The following is a 19,730-nucleotide window of genomic DNA, read 5'->3' on the forward strand; positions in this document are numbered from 1 at the left end:
GGGAAGAGAAAGGAAGAGAAATAAAGACAGAATGGGCAATATTTTTGTGGCTAACTAACCATGGTAAGAGTAACCGCTTTATCCTGTCACTGCTTGTTAAAAATGTGCTATCATTGTTCTTTTTTACTTTGTCTTCTCTGTGCTCCTGCAAGATGACTTATAATTTATACTAAAGCTGAACTTCATCAACAAAGCCCTTCCTTCACCGACAGTAACAATGAATATGTGACATTCAAGGTGTGAACATTTTTGTTAAAACTAGCAAGATCTTTGGGTGCTGTGTTTATGGGTTAGTATGCTTAAAATACAAATGACAGTCTACATGTTACAAATGAGCAACACTTTTACAGTTACAATGGAGGTTTGGACGTGTGCACGTGTGTGTGTGTGTGTGTGTGTGTGTGTGTGTGTGTATGTGTGCGTGCGTCTGCTTGTGTATGTGTATTTGAATTTGAAATATAACTTTTGAACATTTGGGAGACATTTGTCTGTATATTGCACTTTTACTATATGTTTCTGTACTGCACATTTAATCTATGTTCTATTTTTCCATGCATGTAACATTAATCCTAAAATAAACCAATCAATCCTAAAATAAAAATGAATAAATCCTAAGTAAGGCCAATTGTAAGAATAATAATAGATTTGTAGGTATGATGTTTAAAAGATTTGGATTAAATTTAAATTAAAGATTTAAATTCCAGATTAAAGAATTAAAGATTTAATTTAAGTTCTAGGAGATTTTATCAAACATTTCCTTTAAGGAGCTTCATAAAAAATTTTTGCAAATTCAGACTCCTCTCCTCTCCATTATGGCAGACTGCGCATGGCTGAGAAACAGATGTCTGACAGAAGTACCCTGAAAGACTGATCCACAAGCCTGTCCTGAGTTTCAGATAGTGATTCACAAATGTTAATAATGCTCTCCTGTTCTCAAATGTCACCAAATTTTTCAGTTACCTCCACCACCCCATTGCCTCTTTCCCGCTGTCATTTTCCCTGAATCACATATTCTGCCTAAAGCATGAAAGTAGTGACTCTGTTTAAAAAAACTTTAGAATCCACAGCCTCATCTTGGGGCACAATATCTCTCTCTCTCTCTCTCTCTCTCTCTCTCTCTCTCTCTCTCTGTGTATGTGTGTGTGTGTGTGTGTGCATGCGCATGCTTGTGCATTAATGTGTGTATATGACTAAGAACTAGTTGCATGTTTTTGCATTTTTTCTCATCCATGTGAAAATATTTCCAAACCATAAAATACCACAGAATGGGAATGCAATGTAAACACAATACTATTTATTTATCTTTTGTTTTTTCAATGATGCTAACCGTTAGATTTCAATTTTTTTTTATTTCAAGCTAATACGGATAATCACAGGGGTTCTCTGTGCTGATTATAATTAAGCTATAGCATGATTTTGGTATATGTATATGAATGTGTTTTATTTTTATCATGTCAGAGATTCCTGGTGCATCTGAGTCGTAAGAATTATGTTTTCTTTGTTAGCAGAGAACCAGGCAAGGACCCACACCTCCTAGCTTCCGTTCCAAGCCCTCTGTTGTTATGGCAACAGAAAACGAGACACCTATAGATCTGCAGGAAAACAAGCCTATGGTACTGCATTATGCATATGTCTATCTGAACCCTGGCTGTAAATATTAAGCTTCCTCATATCCAGTCCTGGAAGGCTGCAGCACTGTTCATATTAGTACTTGCCCTGGTCCAACATGACAATTCAACTCAGCAGGTAATTACTAAGCCCTTTAAAAGCTTAATCTAGTTTGCTAGAGGCAGGGGAAAATGAATTGTCTCTTTTCTATGGCCTATGACTGTACAGATGAATAAACACCATTAAAATGGTTACAATAGTCACTGTAGTTTTGGACAGTGGTCAGATTAAGACAATGGCAAATTATTTAACATCAAATCAGTATTGATACATGGATTAATTGTTGAAATTTTAGCTGCAAATATTGAGCAGACCTAGGCTATTAAAAGTCTCCTTATTTATTCCATAAACAGTAATGGTTAATGTCTTTCATTAATATTGTAATTTAAGGAGTCTCTCTTGCTCATATTAAAGAAATATGCTTCTAACTTAGGTTAATGACAATATGTAAATCCTTAATAGCATTATAAACTTTAGCCATGCAGTTTACATGGCTGTTTGGCAAATTTCCTTGCTGTATATCATGACGTGAAAGTACTAGCTTGAAAGTGTGGCTAATTCTGCTGACAGACATGAATTAAACTAGGCAGATTCATGAATCACATTCATGTTCCCTAAGATAGCATTGGCATTAATTTATACTCAAATCCTTAGTTGACCTCATGTTGTTGTGTTTGTTGTTTATTAGCTAAAAAGGTCCAAGCCATCATGCCTGGAGTAAATCAGGTGTACTTTTGGACATCTATCCTTTTTACTAGGACAGAAGGTCAATGCTACTTACACTCTTATCTTTAAATACACCAAAATCTATGATGTGAACAAATGCTGTCCTTCTGGGTTTTTGTTTTTTTTTCTTGTGAGGAGAGTTACTTACATCAGACCCAATTTTCATTTTTGTGCTGACATAGCAAGTACAACTATTCACTCGTTCTTCAGTTGATCGAAGCCCTCCCTGGTGGATATATGGAACCTTTCAGTGCTGCCAACCAAGCTTTCAAGCTTTTAACCAAAATATAATCTTCTGAGTGTAGCCCATGCCTTCTGTTAATGATTGTGTGGTTAGGGGTGATATAGCTCATTGAAGGTGGGCTGGAGTTCTGGGTAGCTTCTCCTATGCTCTGGAACACTGGACACCTTTAGCAGAGATCTGAAACAGGAGTGCAACAGGAACTCCAAGACGCAAAAGCACTCTGGTAGCTTTCTTTCCCTGTGTGCACAAAAGACAGTGGTTTTTAGCAAACAAGACTGAAGGTTTCACATTTAGTGAGTTTATTGGGGAACACCTAAAGCTGCTCAAGTATCACAGATTTTTTTTTCTACTGTATCCTCTGTGGTTATCATCTGATTTTGACTACTACTGACAATACTTTGGCAGAAGAAGAACTTGCTCAAATTTGTTCTAGTTTGCTAGATTCACCAAGAGAGAGGAAAATAACTTCAATAATTAAAAGACCCCCTCTGGCAGTCCTGTCTATATCATTAGCAGTAATTAAACATGTGCTCTATTCAGGTTAAACAGCTCCATAAGGAGAAGAAAGGCTTCCTGAGTGTCTGAGAGATGAGGTGCCAGGTAGACACAGGTTCATAACTAATCTGGTCATTAAAAATGCTGGAAACCTCTACTAAAATGCTTTGCAAGCAAATTCTGTGAGTAAACTATGGCTGAAATATTAATGCGCAGCAGGACTAGTAAGCAGTGCTAAATAACTGATGCAGTTTGCAATGCTGAAAATGGTTTTGCCTTTTTATTGTTTTCTCACTGTTATTGGGGAAGGAAGGGGAGAATAGCACTGAGTTTTTTGAATAGCACATAAGAATCTGAGCTCATTCATCCTTACACAATCTCTTCAGATCCTTAGTCTGTAGAGGTCTATGGACTCTCCTCTTTAGCTCACTGGCAGGTTTTCTGTGGGGCTTAGCTGAGGTGATTGGGATGGCCACTACAGAAGCTTGATTGTATAGTCAGTGAAACATTTTGGGTGGGTTCTAAAACATGCTTTGGATCACTGTCCTGCAGGAAGGCAGGGCCATTTTACTGTTTTTGTTTACCCTCAGACACTCATTGAATGGTCAATAAGCTGCTTGGACATTATTGTTATTATGATTTTTTCCTGTTGCTCCTTGTAATGGTTTGCATATCACATTGATTATGCTGTGCTGCTATTAAGATTCATATCTCATGTGCAGTTTGTAAAGTTAAATAACACACTCACCTAATGAGCTAATGAAAGCGCTCCAGTTGCAGTAGTAAATAATAATTGTCACATAAAATGTTTATAATATATATCTTTTAATTTTTAGACTGTATTTGAACTGTTTTTCCTTTGAATAATTTGACATGAAAGATTAGGTTTCTCATCTTGAGCGCAAGATCAAACTAACAGACAGCAAAAATATTTTTTCATGTAATCTTTCTTTCCTGAAACAGATTCACATTCAGAAATGCAGACACATATTCACATTTATAGATACACTCACATACACCCCATGAATCACCGAAGATATTTTGCAATGTTTGGCTTTGTGTATGTTTGATGTTTTCATGGATTTTCCCCTTTGGAAGCTGCTTATTCTTATCTGTTACATTTAAACTGGCAGGGCTAGAGAGACCATCAGAGAAACATATTGTTGCATTTTCTCCAACATATGGTACATATGATTTCAAAATGATCTCAGGTCATTTCAATGTTCTAAACCACATCCAAACATCAGGTCCTGATATGTCTCAAAACAATAATTCCTTTTCCTGCAATGTCCTTGACTTGTGATTTGTATTGTTTTAAAATTCCATGAGCTCTCAATGTTATTTTCTGATATATTTATGGTAAACAGGTAATGTAATCAGGTGAAATATTTACTGCCTGGAGCAAAGCTTCTCCAGTGAAATATCTTTGCAGTTACATAATGTCTTAAATTCATTTTGGCAACACTTAAATCCAAACACAAATATGATGTGATTATTTACAATTTTACAATATTTTCAATACAACAAAACGAGTACTACCTTAACCTACAACAACCTACTTGAATCTTATGTGAACAGTATTTTTCTCTATGTAATGAACATCAATATTATTTTTACACTAATCATATGGTTTTGTATAAACATGCATGTTGATGAAATTAGTATATATAATTTTGTAATAAAGCAAAAAGGGCTGCAGTTTCAGAGGTGCAAATTATTTTTCCAATCATTGTAAACTTCATAAGTCTAGCATGAAAGTTATTTATTGTGTAACCACTTCCTGATGTATGACAGAACGGCACAGAGGATTGGGGATGAGGTACTAAGCCATACCTGGTCAAAGCAAATGCGGGGGATGTTTGAAGACTGGGGGTGGGGTCCTTGTGCAATCGATGTTGGAGGTAGTGTGAGGGCTCAGGGTTCACGGCTGTATCCAAATGCACACAACCATGGGGGTTGTAGTGTAGAGGTGTGGGAGTAGCAGTCAAGTAGAGTGCTAGCCATTTAGTAGCTCTGGATGTGAAGTAGAGTTAGAAGCTGAGCCTGGTTTTGAAGGCATGTATAGTTATATAGCACAAGGGGAGCTAGCCACATGGTATGGGAAGCAAACCGGTGATGGGTCATTGTGGCCACAAACTTGATGCTGAGAGCTTTCTGTGGATGTAAGCTACTATAATTTTCCTGAGTGGCTGGTAGACTATTCATTTTAGGACTTTCCAGGTAACTGGCATAAACATTATTGTGAAGTAGGTCTGAATTCTTTCAGTAAATCATCAGGAAACTCTTATCAGAGTGGAGGAGTTGAGAAACCATGAAAGGACCTCTGAGATGTGTACAACAGGAACATGAAGCTGGAGACATAGCCTACAACATTTTGTTTCATCTGGATGAGGGAAGGGTCGAATGTTTTCCTGATGAGGTCTTTTGTTTTGCTGATGTTGTGGACCAGATTGTTGACAGTGTACATGCTAGGTGCCAGGAACTGATAATTGTCATTGCTGGAAATTAGCATTGTCACCTGTCAGCTCAATGATATTGTTAAGAGTTGATTATGCTGTTAAAAGTTATGAGCAGGCATACAATGCTAAGTGAAGAAAGAGTAACATATTTAGGAGATCAAATTACACAGTGGGGAGCTGAGGTCTTTGTTGTGAAGTTTGGAAGTCAGTTTACTAAGAATGATTATATCAGTTAAGATAACTGAACATTCTGATATGTGTCTTGATCCTCTATATGAGCTATAGTTGAACTATACTATATAACCATTACAATAGAACTATATTGTGATTCATTGGCAACTTGGCATTGTCTTTGAGGTATTGGGGGGTAGAATGTTGATTTTGACGTACCTCAGGATTAGTGTCTCAAAGCTCTTTGTGATAAAGGAGGTGAGACTCAACCCTGCTGTAGTCATTCTTCACTTGTTGCTCTACTGTAGTTCTGTACTGTACTGTAGTTTTGCCACACCTATGTGATACTTTCATTGTGACATTTCTCCTGCTTTTGTATAAACCTTGATTCTGTGAATCAAGCCTAAAGCACATTCTCAATGCTCTCTAAGCACTTTCTGAGAAAGCAGCCTTTGGTACATAGGGGGTTTGTGTTTCATCTGTAATACAGGAATGCCTGGTAATGATCCCATTTATTATTCTTATTGCAACACTTTTTTCCTCCAGATACTGTGCATCTTATACTGTATACTGTTTCTTATTCATGCTTATTAACTAACAGAAAAAAGTTATTAGGCAAAAGTACAAGACGTTTCAGATTGTGATCATATTTGCTCCTTGAGAAGGCACAAGAATAAACCTCTGAATGTTTGTTCGTTATATTTGATTTGTGCAGACAGGTCCTGAATCCCTAATGAGTGGAGCAGAGAGAAACTGACTGGCAGATGGAGCAGTAATGAAAAGTAAAGTCACCCTTCCCTGTTGACAGCTGCATGTAGGCCTGCTAGATGTAGCCTGCAGCAATAGGGTTGCTAAGGAAGAGCTGTCAAAGTACCATGTCCAAAATAAAATTTAGCTTTTTATGGTGGGAAGCATATATGTAGGTATGGTTCATGTAGGTATGGTTCTAAGTGGTGAAGCAGTGGTTGAGATTGTTTATGAGGAGTCACACATTGGAAAGAGTCCTTTGCAGGCCTTTTTTCAGCCTAAGAGTAACACAAAGTAGTTGCATGTGCCAAAATTCACTGAAGAATGTATGCAATTCATCTGAACACACACACACACACACACACACACACACACACACACACACACACACACACATATATATATATATATATATATATATATATATATATATATATATATATATATATATATATATATATATATATATATTAAAGAGAATTTTCATTATCAGGAAAAAAATGGATGGCTACATCCCAGTGTGATTTCTGCCACAGGAGTAAGAAGGGACCAAGGCGCAGCTCTCTTGCCCTAGTTTTCTCCTCTCTGAGGAATGGTTTAGGTGCACAGTCGGCTTCCGCCATGCTTGGCCTGTCACGGAAGCACAACGTGGACAAACGGCATGGGGGAGGGGTGTCCATGTAGTGAAATGAGAATGTTGGATCCATGTTTCCACCTCTAACTAGCCCGCACACGCTCTCTCCTTCTGTCTTACCTTTTCATGTTTTTTTTTTCTCTCTCAGCTTTTTTTCCCCTCAGCACTCTTTAGTGGTGTAGATGTCATGAGCTTCACCAAAATGTGTTTGGAGGCTCTCAGTAATATGTTCGTCATTGAGTGAACTGAATGTAAGTTTTACTCTGACAGCGATAATGGGGATCTACTGTCCACTCACACTCAAACAATTCATGTTGAATGCACAATGGCAAAGTGCTGTATTCAACAGAAAACTGCATTGAACAGAGCTACTAGAGGGGGTCTCCCCATGGTGATGAATTATTGTCAATGGATTTTGTTGAGTTTTCATTTGATACAGCCTGGATTCCTGAGTTATCCGCATCGATGGTCATGATTGCTTTACCTACAAATAGTGTATTCAAATATGAATGGCATATACAGTGAATTCTGAAATTATATATGACATATATGAAAACATTTGAAAGCAATTACAGTTCATACTGCTAAAGCTAAGTATACATATTGACCAGGATTAAGACAAAAACTGCCATAAACCATCTTGTCCTCTGTAAATTCCCACAGGTCCCAGAGCCGTCAATTAGGGTCTGTCTGCAAGCTATGGTCTTATTCCACCTGAGGTGCACAGACAATGTTCTTTTCAAACAGTTATTATTCTCTGAATAAGAAACCTTAATCCAGTCAAGAGCCAATATGTTATTGAATCATAAAAATAATTTAATGACTAACACAAACACCTAAAAATTCCTCATTATAATGAAAGACATCAGTCAATGGCATACTGATGACATATACTTTATATAGGTTTCATATGTCTATATACTTTATATAGACTTCACAGTTGTGTTTGTTGTTATATTCATATTACTTCATCTCATACAATGGTGATCGTGTGATATATCATGACAGGAAAGAAGTTATTTTTTCTCAGTCAGCAGAATTCCATAAAGTGCTGGTATCATTCTCTTAACTCATTTCTTATCGTGATGTAGTTTTCTCTACCTGTCAGTTTTGTGTTCTACACTGTCATTTTGGACCCTGGGGGATTGTGACTAGGAGTTGGGAGGGGCAGGGGCTATGACACAAGGTGCTTGTCCCTTGGGTGATTTCTGATTCCCCTCAACATAATGATGCTGTCTGGCTAAGGCATAACGGTGTGAGTTGTTGGATGGGGGTGGGGGTGGTGTGTGTGGTGTGTGTGGGGGGAGTGATGTTTTCTTTGCATACCACAGTGAAGGCTACAGCCATGTGTATCTTACACTAAGGTATGCACACAAGGCAGGCTGTAAGGGGTGCAATATTTTCACAAGTGGGCAAACAGCAAACTAAACATGTATCCCTCAAAAACAGCTGACTATTTTCAAGCTATGTACAGTGATCAGTCAAGCCCTTTATGTAAGTGTAAGGCTCAAGATACCAACATTAAACAGACTTCCCATCTCTTATAATAATAAATAACTCTCTTATAATAATGACTTTATTGTGGTGGGTTGTGTCTCTTATATTTTCTTAAGAAATAAATAAGTGGCCTTTGTGACATGACCCCATTTCTTGTCCCTGGTGTTTTTCCTTCTCAAGTTGTGACACCCATCACAAGAAAACTGTCATTTATGTATATATTAATTTTATTAAGAAGTTACATGTGTTTGAAGAGACAATATCTACATTACTTATTTCTTGGTCTTGATGTCTGAAGAACCCGAAAGCCCAATGCTATCATTCAGTCTGACACTAGTCTGAGAATATTAAGAGAGAATATTAAAAGCAATTGAACGTTTTTATTTAACGAGAAACCCCAGTGTTGACTTTTATAGAATTACTCTTCGCCGCCATTTACGCAGGCTATCAACTGTTATACTGTTCTTATAAGACTTCGTGATTGATCAACTTGCTGTGACGTGAATCGTTTTCGAACTTAAAAATACTAAGATAATTAAAACTGAAATGTGCTTTGTGGCTGCGTGAGTGTAACGATATCATGTACCTCTCAGGGAATTCTAACATCGAGACCTTTTTTTGGGAGAAAAATTACCATTACCTACATTACTTTACTTATCTTGTTCACTATCTGGAGAGATTCTTGAAACGTAAAGCACTCTGCCTACAACATGCTGTCACTGCCCACAAATTTAAAAGGCAATGTTTAAAGAGGAGTCATACTGAAGAATATCTGAATTCTCTGGTAATTTTCTAGCCTATGTAGTGAAGTTTCCAGATACCAACGTATTGCGATCACACGTCGAACCATCTTAAGACTCGTATATGACGGAAATACAGTAATCAGCATAGGCGATCAGAAAGGAAAGTAGGCGTCAACGTAAATGCTGTGCACGCCCTCAAGGTTGGGCAGTTGTGTGGCCGTAATTTACTCGGCATGTGTTGAGCTTGAAAACTGTTGGCGAGCGCTCCTAACACGATTATTGCGGCAGTAATACTGAGGGGTTCTGGAATTCATTAATTAAAGCTTAAGAGCTTGTCTTTTCCCCTGCTTTCAAAAGAACCGTTGTCAGTGTTGTATTAAATACTGTCTCACGCAAGTCTTGGACACATCAAATTCATGCTCATCGCCTTTTGGTGTAAAACAACGTACGACGTGATCTTAGACGGCGTTCTGAGGTGAGAACTGCTGATAAGCACTATTTTCCATGTATGATTGTCTAAATAGATGTAGTATAACTTGACTAAACACTGAATTTGTAGCAAACACATGTTATGATTTGATTAGCTTTTAAACTAGTGATAATATCACAATAGTTAAGCAGTTACTTAACTACTTGCATTATAACAAGGTAGAGGTATCGCGCACGCGTTTACATTTCTGTTGTCGCTTGTTTTAATTGAAACACTTTCTCCTGAGGGAATGTTTATTTCCCCCTTTAAATTAGCTAAATGTTTTGAAGAATATGGACATGTATTTACCGTACTTCACCACTTCTCACAGACACAAAGTGACCTCTTCATCGATCCTAAAATTGCTGTATTGTGTATTATAGAAGCGAAGCTTGAAGGAACATTGGCTTTCGTGCATTATGTCTAAATGCACATCTTTATATACACCAGTTGGTCAATGTTTTCTTCTGATCGGTTCTCATTAAGTCTGATTCTTCTGCTTTATCCTCATTAAGTCTATTTTAAGTTTTTACCTATATGCGCGCGACAGCCTATTAGCTACAGTTCAGTGAATGCCAAGTGTCCTAGTGAATTCCCATTACAACAAAACATTTTCAGCGTTCGGAGTTTCACCACATTCTAATAAGCCATGCTTTAAGAAATAAAATGATTAAAGCAATGATTCTAATAAACTTTCTGCTTCTCATATTGGGCTCTCTTTATCTATGGGATTCAATTAGGGCTGAAGATTGTAGACCGAATCTCGTGTTCATCAAACTGGCAGTTTTCCCCCGACGCGTGATAGCACAGAGAGCGCTTACCATGGGATCTCCTCATTAACTACATTATCTCCCCGCACGCACAAGGTCAGCCAGTGGAATTGGCGGCATCTTCACTATAGTACATGAGCTCTGTCGGATGCTCTTCTTAGGGGATCATTCTCTCATACATTATTTGAACTATATGAGAAATCAGATGGGCAACGTATATTTAAAAATGTAATTTCTAAAAGTAAAACAAGCACTTGAATGTAATAATAATGCATGCCATAGGCCTTCATAATACAACTGAGTGCAGTCCAGCATATGTATTGTTGCTATGTAACTACAGTTTACCGAGTTGTCACTTTAAATTATCTGTGTTTTCAAGATGTAAAAATGCACCAAAGGACATGATGGATGGGACTAAAGAATCCCATGGGGTGAAGATCTGAGTGCATCTGCTTTTTATCATTTTTGAGATTTTTATTTGCAGACATCTAGTAATATCTTAAGAATCAACATTTAAATCAAAACTTCAGGGCATATTTATTTATTCATAACCTTATGTGCATACTGCTAAGATTTTATCAAATATTTGAGCTTTTCCCCTAATCTAATTATGCTGTCTGACTGTATGTCCATGATCCCAGCCTACTGATCATTCCAAGAGAAGAAGAGGTTTAGACTATCCACTTGGTTCAGGAACTATTGCTTATAGCCTCTGATAAGGAACCTACTCTCACCCCAGAACAGACCCTTAGGGCAAATCAAGTTTAACTTGTGTGTAAACATGACCGTTGTGGCAACGAGGGATCCTTTTAAACTGGTCTTTGGAGAAAGGATTTCAGTTTGATATAGATGGTTTATGTCAAAATCACTAAGAAAGTTTCCCTCTCTTGCATAGGCTTTTGTACTGTGAGGAGACCATTGAAAGGCTCTAATCCAAGTTTTTATAATGGCATTTACTGCAGGTAGGATTCTAAGATACATGTGGTAAAACTTTTATATAAGTTAAAGATATCCAGTTTGTTTTTCTTATTTTTCAAAAATCATAAAATGTGTGAAGAAATTAACGATACAAAGGCAAATAAACATTTTCCTTTAATTATGAGGATAATTCACTATAATTCATCATAGATCAATGGGCTTCTTGTGGAATTAATTAAAATTAAATATCATGACTGTCATGGGATCCCATCAAAGGTTGTTAGCCAGAATTATTACTCTAGAAATATGTTAAGAAATACAAAGGAGGGTTTTTTCTTAAATTGGTCAAACTGTTGTCAGAGTGTTTCTGTACTAAAAAATGTAGGTTTCATAAATAGCCTAGTTGATACTTTGCTTATTTAAAGTAAATGCTACCTGAAGATTGAAGAATATGGTTGTGGAATGAAGCTTTTAAAAACTTTAATACTTTTTTCAGGTATACTACCCATAGCTGATGACTTTAAAGAGCTCTTTGAAATGATCATTACACAAGGGTAAAAACAATGGCCACATTTCAGCTTCACAGTTAACGTTCATTTTGTTAAACAAGTGATATCTGTGCTATGAAATATTTCACTTATAAACAGGTTTTAGTTTCACAATGCTTACCATTATAAATGCACTCTTTTATGTTAAACACATTACACATAATCACTGTCTTATTATCATCAGATTAATTGGGTTGTTTATTTAAATTAACTAAAACTGCATTCTCTTTTAAGGTTTGCACCAAAACCGAAGTCTAAAGATTGCATAATTTAGCTAGCATGGTCACACATTAAAATTCTTGTTGTGGTTTGATCACAGCTTCTCCACAGTCAGCAGACTTATTGAGGCATGTCCTGGTATTACAGAGAATATTTCGTCCCAGCATGCATTTAAATGCCCCTGGACATGTACAAACAAAATACACAAAGGGGTCGCTTATTTCTTTTGCCATAGGCAGCTACAGGAGTCTATGGTGAAAAAATATATTTTTAATGAATTAAAAAAAACACTTTTTTTAACTTATGTGATTAGCAGATCATATTGCATTATAATAGTCTACTGTATATGAATTGTGACTTCAGTTATGATCGGTGGTTTGTCATTTACAGTACATTTTACAGTATATTTTTATGTTCATTCTGTTGTTATGGTTCTTTAAACTATAAAGATCTATAGTTCAATCTTTAAAAAATGATCTCCCAATCCTTGTTAAGAACCTGAAAAGTACCCTAAGTAGCCAGGCTAAGAATATCACTGACTGAATATAGGCTAGTGTTCAGAGTTAGATTTTCAGTTTAGTTTTATTCACTCTAATTAGCCTAGGTGGTTATCTCTGCATTCTCACATCCACTACCCAGTACACATCCTTTGTGGAAGGCTGGCAAAGAGACTGGTGAAAAAAAAAATAGAGTCTGGGTCATCCCTCTCTTCATAGCACCACTAGCTTGCAGTTCCACAAAGAGCCTGCAAATAAATAGAGGACCCATCTGCTTCAAGTACATTTTTTACCTCTCACTGTTGGAGGACTCCCAAACTAATGTATGTGACACAGAGAGCTTTGCCAATAATGGGGTTTCGATCCTTGTTGCGTTGAAGATATTTAATGAAAATGGTGGTTGGAGTTAGATTAACTTGAAAAGTTTTTAAGGGGCCTATACTGAGAAATATTCTGCTGTACAAGGTGTTTTGCAAGCAAGTATTTAAATGTCCTTTTTTGCTTTCAATTAGAAGCCAGCATAACAGAAACCAATTTTTCTTCTATTTCAGGAAGCCATAAGAATAAAAGTTATAGAGCCCAAATGTCACTTGAGACATGGGTCATTGCAAATGACAAATTCTCTTTATCAAGAAAAAACAAACCATTTATGCTTCTCTTGAGATTCTTCATGCTTATCTCTCATTCGGTCAGATTTTGTCCAATATTGGTTACTTTGTATAGTTAACATGGTTTACAGGTACATATTGACAAGCTGAGCCCTGTAGAGGCATAGGTTTTCAGTGTCATTTGACAAGTTGGTCATCTTCCCCTTGAAGGCTCACTCAGAAGTTTCAATTAGTTCCATGTGGAGGAAGGTTCTCCTGAAATGTGACATGTTGGTATATGAATTTGGCATCAGTTATAATGTTACTGCTAGAGATTTGTCCTATTTGTTTATTTGACCTTTTCTGTTTTTCTACATAAAATAGAGGTAATCTCAATTATTTTAATTCTTTTATGGATATTCATGTTAATTATTCAGAATATTATGACAATTTGCTTTTAATAAAGGTTGTAGAAAAAGGACAGATTATATATAGTGTTTACAAACAGGCTTGGATAGATGTGGATATGCCCTGAAGATGCGTTTGTTATGATTGGTTGCTAGCTCATTTTACATCCAGAATTTCAGAAGAAACCTTTTTTGTCTTCTAAAACTGTAGATTTTAATAAGAGATGCCCATGTAGCAGTTGTTGATGATTGTTCTTACATTCTACTAACAAAAACTGTAATATGTCCCATTTTATTGATAAAATTAATCTGCTTCCAACTGCAAGCCTCTGAAATTCTGCATTCAGCAGCATTCCAAAGTGCTAATAGGGTAGTTTCTGAGCCTTGTCCTATGTTCACTTCCCCTCACGTGCATGTTTCTTTATGAAATCAGATTCCTTCAGCTCCTATTCTTGCTCTATTTCTTTTGCTCTAGCAGCAGTTTAAACCCCAAATAGTTTCACCCCCTCCTTCCCTCCCTCCTTACTCTTGTGGTGTTGGCGACATTTCTGTGGTATGCTCCTGTGCGTTGAACTACTTTGGGGAATGCTACATGAACTTTCTTTTGTGTGTGAAAGGCATTTATTAAGTCTTTGCTGCTGTGCCTATTACTGTCAAATTTGTTTTTCATTTTTACAGAACTGAATATAGCTCTTGAGGCCTAAATATATAGTATCCAGCATTTGGTAGCATACATTCATATGCTTGTGATTTCAGGACAAATGCTGTATTAGACTTGTACGGTTAACTTTGTTGATTGTTTAAAAACAATATTACATCAAATCGCTTTTACATTACAAATCATTAATAATTTTATTCATAAGACAGTGCTTGACTGAGAAAAGAAAAAAACTAAATGTTTTAATAGTAACCAAGTTTAAAAAAAATAATATATATATATATATATATATATATATATATATACCTAAATCTCAAACATCAAAACTTATATATCTATACAGAATACCTATACTGTAGTCTATATGTTTGCTGAAATGCAGCAGTGTCTGCACAGATGTCCTTAAAAGGAAAAGGATAACAATGTGATAGATCACTCACAAATCAGGAAATAACCACACACACAGGTAACCAATGAATGTGAACTATCTGGATAAGTGTACCTGCCAAATGTTGAAAATTAAATGCAAGTGTAAACCCATCGGTTTTGACAAAACTTGGAGGCTCACGCTTGAATTGTGGCTTGAATTGTAACATGGTTTTGGCCTTTCAGGTAAGGATTTTGTGCAGCCAATCCATTCACCATCCATGTAGTACAGCCAGACAAGTATCTTTCTGGTGAGATAATGATGCAAATTTATTTTAATTTCTTTTAGTCGTGAGTGCAAAGATACAGTATAAAATACAGCCTGAGGTGGAAAGGCCCTACATATGTTACTAAAGAATGATTTTCTTTGTTTGTGCTGCTGCAGTTTTCCTTTTACATATGCCACCTCAGGCTACAATCCTTTTGCAGTGTTTTGTAAATATTCTACGTTATGCAAAATTCTAGGCTACACTCTGAAGAACTCTTGAATCCTAATCAAAAGATCTTATAGTTTTTTGCATCATGATGTAAAATATCATCATAATGTAAAATGGCAGCCTTACCAGATGGCTCTGAGTAATGTTTTATTGTACTGGATAATGAATGCAAGACTGTTTTAACTGAAGAGTTTGCTTTGTTGTTGAACTTTAGTTCAGTGAACTTGATATGGTCCTTATATGAGTAACCTCTATGCTATCTTTAAAAAAAAGATATCCCAATAAAATTGATAGCTAATTTGAACCATTATATGAAACATTGCAGCTTCAGATTAATCAATTAATAATTAATGAACAAATTTATGTAGTATATTTTTCTGCAGCCATAGATTATACTTAAATGTATTTATGAAATCATCAAATTCAATTTTTGCTCAATGAAAATGTTTTCTTCACCTTTTCAATGATACCAAAGGTCAGTACTGAATATTTGTAGATCACACAAATGATTGATTACAAAGCTTTGAAGTAGTAAATGGCTAAGATAGCAAAGTAAGATAGCAAAGTATTCCATCATAGGCTTACACAGGCCCATGATAAAACTACAGTTTGAGGTGTAGTGGGGATGAGTGGGTATAATCAACTTGTTCCACATCGAAGAGATTACAGGTTATAAGACATCTAGAGTGTTTTATGGATGTATATACTTAGCAGCTGAGTTTGTTTTTAGTTGCCTCTTCTTTTTGGAGTGCTTTGGTCTGGGGCATAAGCTCTCTTTTTATTTCTCTGTTCACTGCTTCCTTGGCCAGAAGGAGGAATGCACAAGATTTTTATGGGAGATTTCTGTGGAAAAATGTCTGGCTTTTTTCCCCTTCTAACTCCTCCCCCTTCTCCTGGGTCCTAGTAAAAAGGAAGCATATCTCCTTTAGGATGTCTCATCTCCTCCTTTCTGGGAGCAGTTAGATTTGGGAATTCCAGGACTGAAGAATTCAGTTGAGTCTTCCCCTATAGTAATGAATATGCAAATCTAATAATCAGAGTAAATCTAATAAAATGACATTTTAAAGAAACATTGCTGAAGATGTCATGGGGCGTGTGTGTGTGTGTGCGTGCGTGCATGTGCGCGTGCGTGTGTGTGTTTTTATATGTTTTTTTCTAAGCAATTGAGGAGTTTCAGGATGGCTTTAATGGGCAGGACTTAAATGAAACCTGCTTGTTTATGAGGAGGTCCCACTGTTGACCAGCTCCCTAATGAGGAAATGGTCCAGCTGCAAGGGTCCTCACACTTGTAACTCAGCATGAGGTCTGCTCAAAACCTGAGCAATCCATTCCACTCAAATCCTCTGTTGCATCAAGGCCAGTCCACTAAATCACATCCAACCCACTAGTATGTGCAGTCTACAGCATGGTCTACTTTTTTATTGAGTCTCTCCAGGACACTTTAAAGATCAGCTTAATTTTTTGCATTTCAAAGCTGTGCACTGAGGATACCTTTCAGATATATACTTTTTTGCAGCGCACTCATTTAAAATTTCCTGTTGCGTATTGTGTTCCTACTCCTGCACTTAGAATTATCACAATACAGATGCCTATTCTAGATACATCTGATTAGAGATGGATATCTCCAAAGCTTTGAGAAAAAAGATTATCATCATGTGGTGGAGTGTTCATATGTTTACTGTGTTATAAGGTGGTTGCAGTTTCTTGCTGTAGGGAAACTAGGCTCAAGAGTGTGCTTTCTAAAAGACAGACAGCTCTAAAAGTTCTAAAAGAGAAAGCTCGTGCACCTACAACAATATAAGCATTCCATAGAGCTTGAGAAAGAGGTATAGAGAGTGGTGAGCCCTTCCAAGGTCCTTGTACAAGTTTAACAGTTGGTTTGTGCATAGATCATAATGCAAATAAACCCATTTAAAGATCTTAAATTAAATGTCAAATGTCTGCCCAGCCTCAAGTGAAATAGGTATAGTTAAACTAGTAAAAGCAAGAATTTGTCACAACCCAAACTGATTAACTCCTGTTGGACTCAAGTCACTCTAAAAGGTATAAATTTGACACATTCTACAATTACTTTGTGTTACTACATACCTTAGAACATCACATGCTGCTGTATGATGTTTACCTATGATTATAATGGTAGATTTAAATTGGCACCAGATGTGGGTTTCACATGTTAAAAGGATGTTTAAACATCACGGTTAATATGTTCTGAAAAATATTTTTTAAATATTGTCTTTCTTATTCTGTAATCTCATTTGGTAGAACCAGGGCTGCTAAGTTGATGATAGTTTAGGGCAGTTTATCTCTAGTCTAGGTAAATGTTTATCTGAATGTTTAGTAACTCAATATTACAAATCAAAGATCATTTTAAAAGTCTTTAATGATGTAAATCTTAATTCTAAAGTGATGTCATGGGAGCCCTTGTTCTCTCAAGGACAAGGCTGGATGGTTCAGTCGCAATATTTTAGTTATTTGAGGGTGATGCCTCTTCCAGGGAGAAGACAGAAGCCTCCCTTCAGGTGTTGAGCATGTAGTCTTTTCAAACATATGGCTACACTAATGCAATCATGCAGGCAAGATTGACTGCTGCTCTCAGTAATCTTCCATAAGATGTGGGGTTTGTTGAATGGTATATACTTAGGTCATACTGGATATATCACACATTTGGGGCTTTCCACACCAAGTCTGGTGTTTCTCAAGTTTACCTTTTGTGTTTAAGATGACCAGATCCGGGCACACTGTTAAGGTTGATTCTTGCTCTGAAAGTGCTCTGTAGGTGTTTTGAGTTCACCTTACACTCCTTTTGATGGGATCATTTCTTGGGATGCATCTGGGCAACTGGCTCATACACACATTATTTTAATGGCTGGCTGTGTTGTGCGTGACTAGACTCACCTTGTCACTTTACAGGAAGTCTGGGTCTACGGAGATGGCAAATAGTGTGGCATTTTCTTGAGTGGCCTCCCATGTGCATATGTCATCCAACACAGTGGTACTTGTGAACTGCAGTCATTGTACACTTCTTCACTATAGCAACTCTCTCAGTGTTTGGGGTTGAAGGTTGTGACATAGCAACATTTCTTCCAAAGATCCCATTACTGAAGATTATTTGTTGGTTCTTTTGATGAGTTTCAAGGACACATAAGATGATGCACTCCTATCTTTGTCTAGCCAAAGGATGTGTAATTTTCTGGACCTTTTCATCATATAGGTTTTTTTTTTTTTTTTAATAGTTGGAATACATTTGCAATGTATATTTACGACTTTTGGCAGATGCTGTTATCCAGAGCAACATATTTATCAGTATGCAATACAAAGTCTGTTTCATTGACTCTTTCTTGAATTGTCCATGAGCTGTCTGTTTTGTTTATGAGGTAGCAAGTCATTTAAGACCTCAGTCAGTTAAAGGATCAGGGATTAGGGGTAAGCCAACAATCTACTTCATGATTTCTTCAGATTGGTAACTTAATATCACCAAAGTCATGAAGGACTATACACCCATCTTACCTTGTGTTTTAATAGACAGGATAACTAGCTAGGAACAAGATAACCCTAACCATAACCCTTTCAGTTCTCTTGTTCCTAGCTAGTTTATTTCACATTACAACAATATTTTTCCTAATTTGGATGATGATTTGCATTAAGGAAACACAAACAAACATGGATTTTATGCTGAATGGCTGACAAATTACTAACCCTTTAGCAGGTTTAATAAACTGAGGAAAGAACACGGGGAGCATGGGACAGACTGGCCAAGAAGGCATTACAGTAAAACATAACAAACAACGATATATCAGTTGAAACATTTGGCTAGCTGGCCACTGGACCAAGCACCAAGGAGAGTGAGTATGACACAGAACAGGGTAATTTCAAATAGGAGAAGGAGTCTGACCAGCTAAGACAAAACCAGGGAACTAACCTCTGGGGCAGAGAATTAGCTAAGCTAGCTGGCCAGCTAAATCCAAATACCTAATTTCTTCTAATGTGCAGTTTTAAATTGAACTAATTAAATGTTAGTGGGAAGTGTGTTAGTTAAATAATTCGTGAACTAGCTAGCTAGCTAACTGATCACACACATTTAAATTTACATTTAAATAGTTGGATACCTAGCTACCTTACAAGAGTTAGTGTAAAGATAGTAATCAACTTCACCACTATGATCAATTTAAATCCCACTGTTTCTTAACTGCCTCAGCATAGGACCATGCCATCGTACCATGACATAATGTAATAAGAATAGGTCTTTCTATGTGTACGTTATATATAAACTAATTCTTGAATTTACAGAAAATGTCATATGTATCATTATCTGGATATGAAATGACCTACATCAGGATATGATAATTTGGTCATATCGCACAGCCCTACAATCTGGCAGTTATCTGATAATTTATTGATCCATAGTTGCAT

At 36.7% G+C, this 19,730-nt stretch overlaps 1 protein-coding gene across 3 annotated transcripts in view; it reads left to right on the forward strand.

The window, feature by feature from the left end:
- The window catches only part of tspan18b (tetraspanin 18b), a 38,756-nt gene continuing 19,026 nt past the window's right edge, over nucleotides 1-19,730 (forward strand). For 2 of the 3 annotated variants that reach the window (XM_027008759.2, XM_027008762.2), the window contains exon 1: nucleotides 9,637-9,859. The gene's annotated coding sequence lies outside the window, so the exon portion shown is untranslated. Of the gene's footprint in view, nucleotides 64-9,636; nucleotides 9,860-19,730 lie in introns of those variants that run through there. The other variant, XM_035524877.1, reaches the window with a different exon arrangement.

The sequence above is a fragment of the Electrophorus electricus genome, chromosome 4 (genome assembly GCF_013358815.1).
Source record: "Electrophorus electricus isolate fEleEle1 chromosome 4, fEleEle1.pri, whole genome shotgun sequence".
NCBI lineage: Eukaryota > Metazoa > Chordata > Actinopteri > Gymnotiformes > Gymnotidae > Electrophorus > Electrophorus electricus.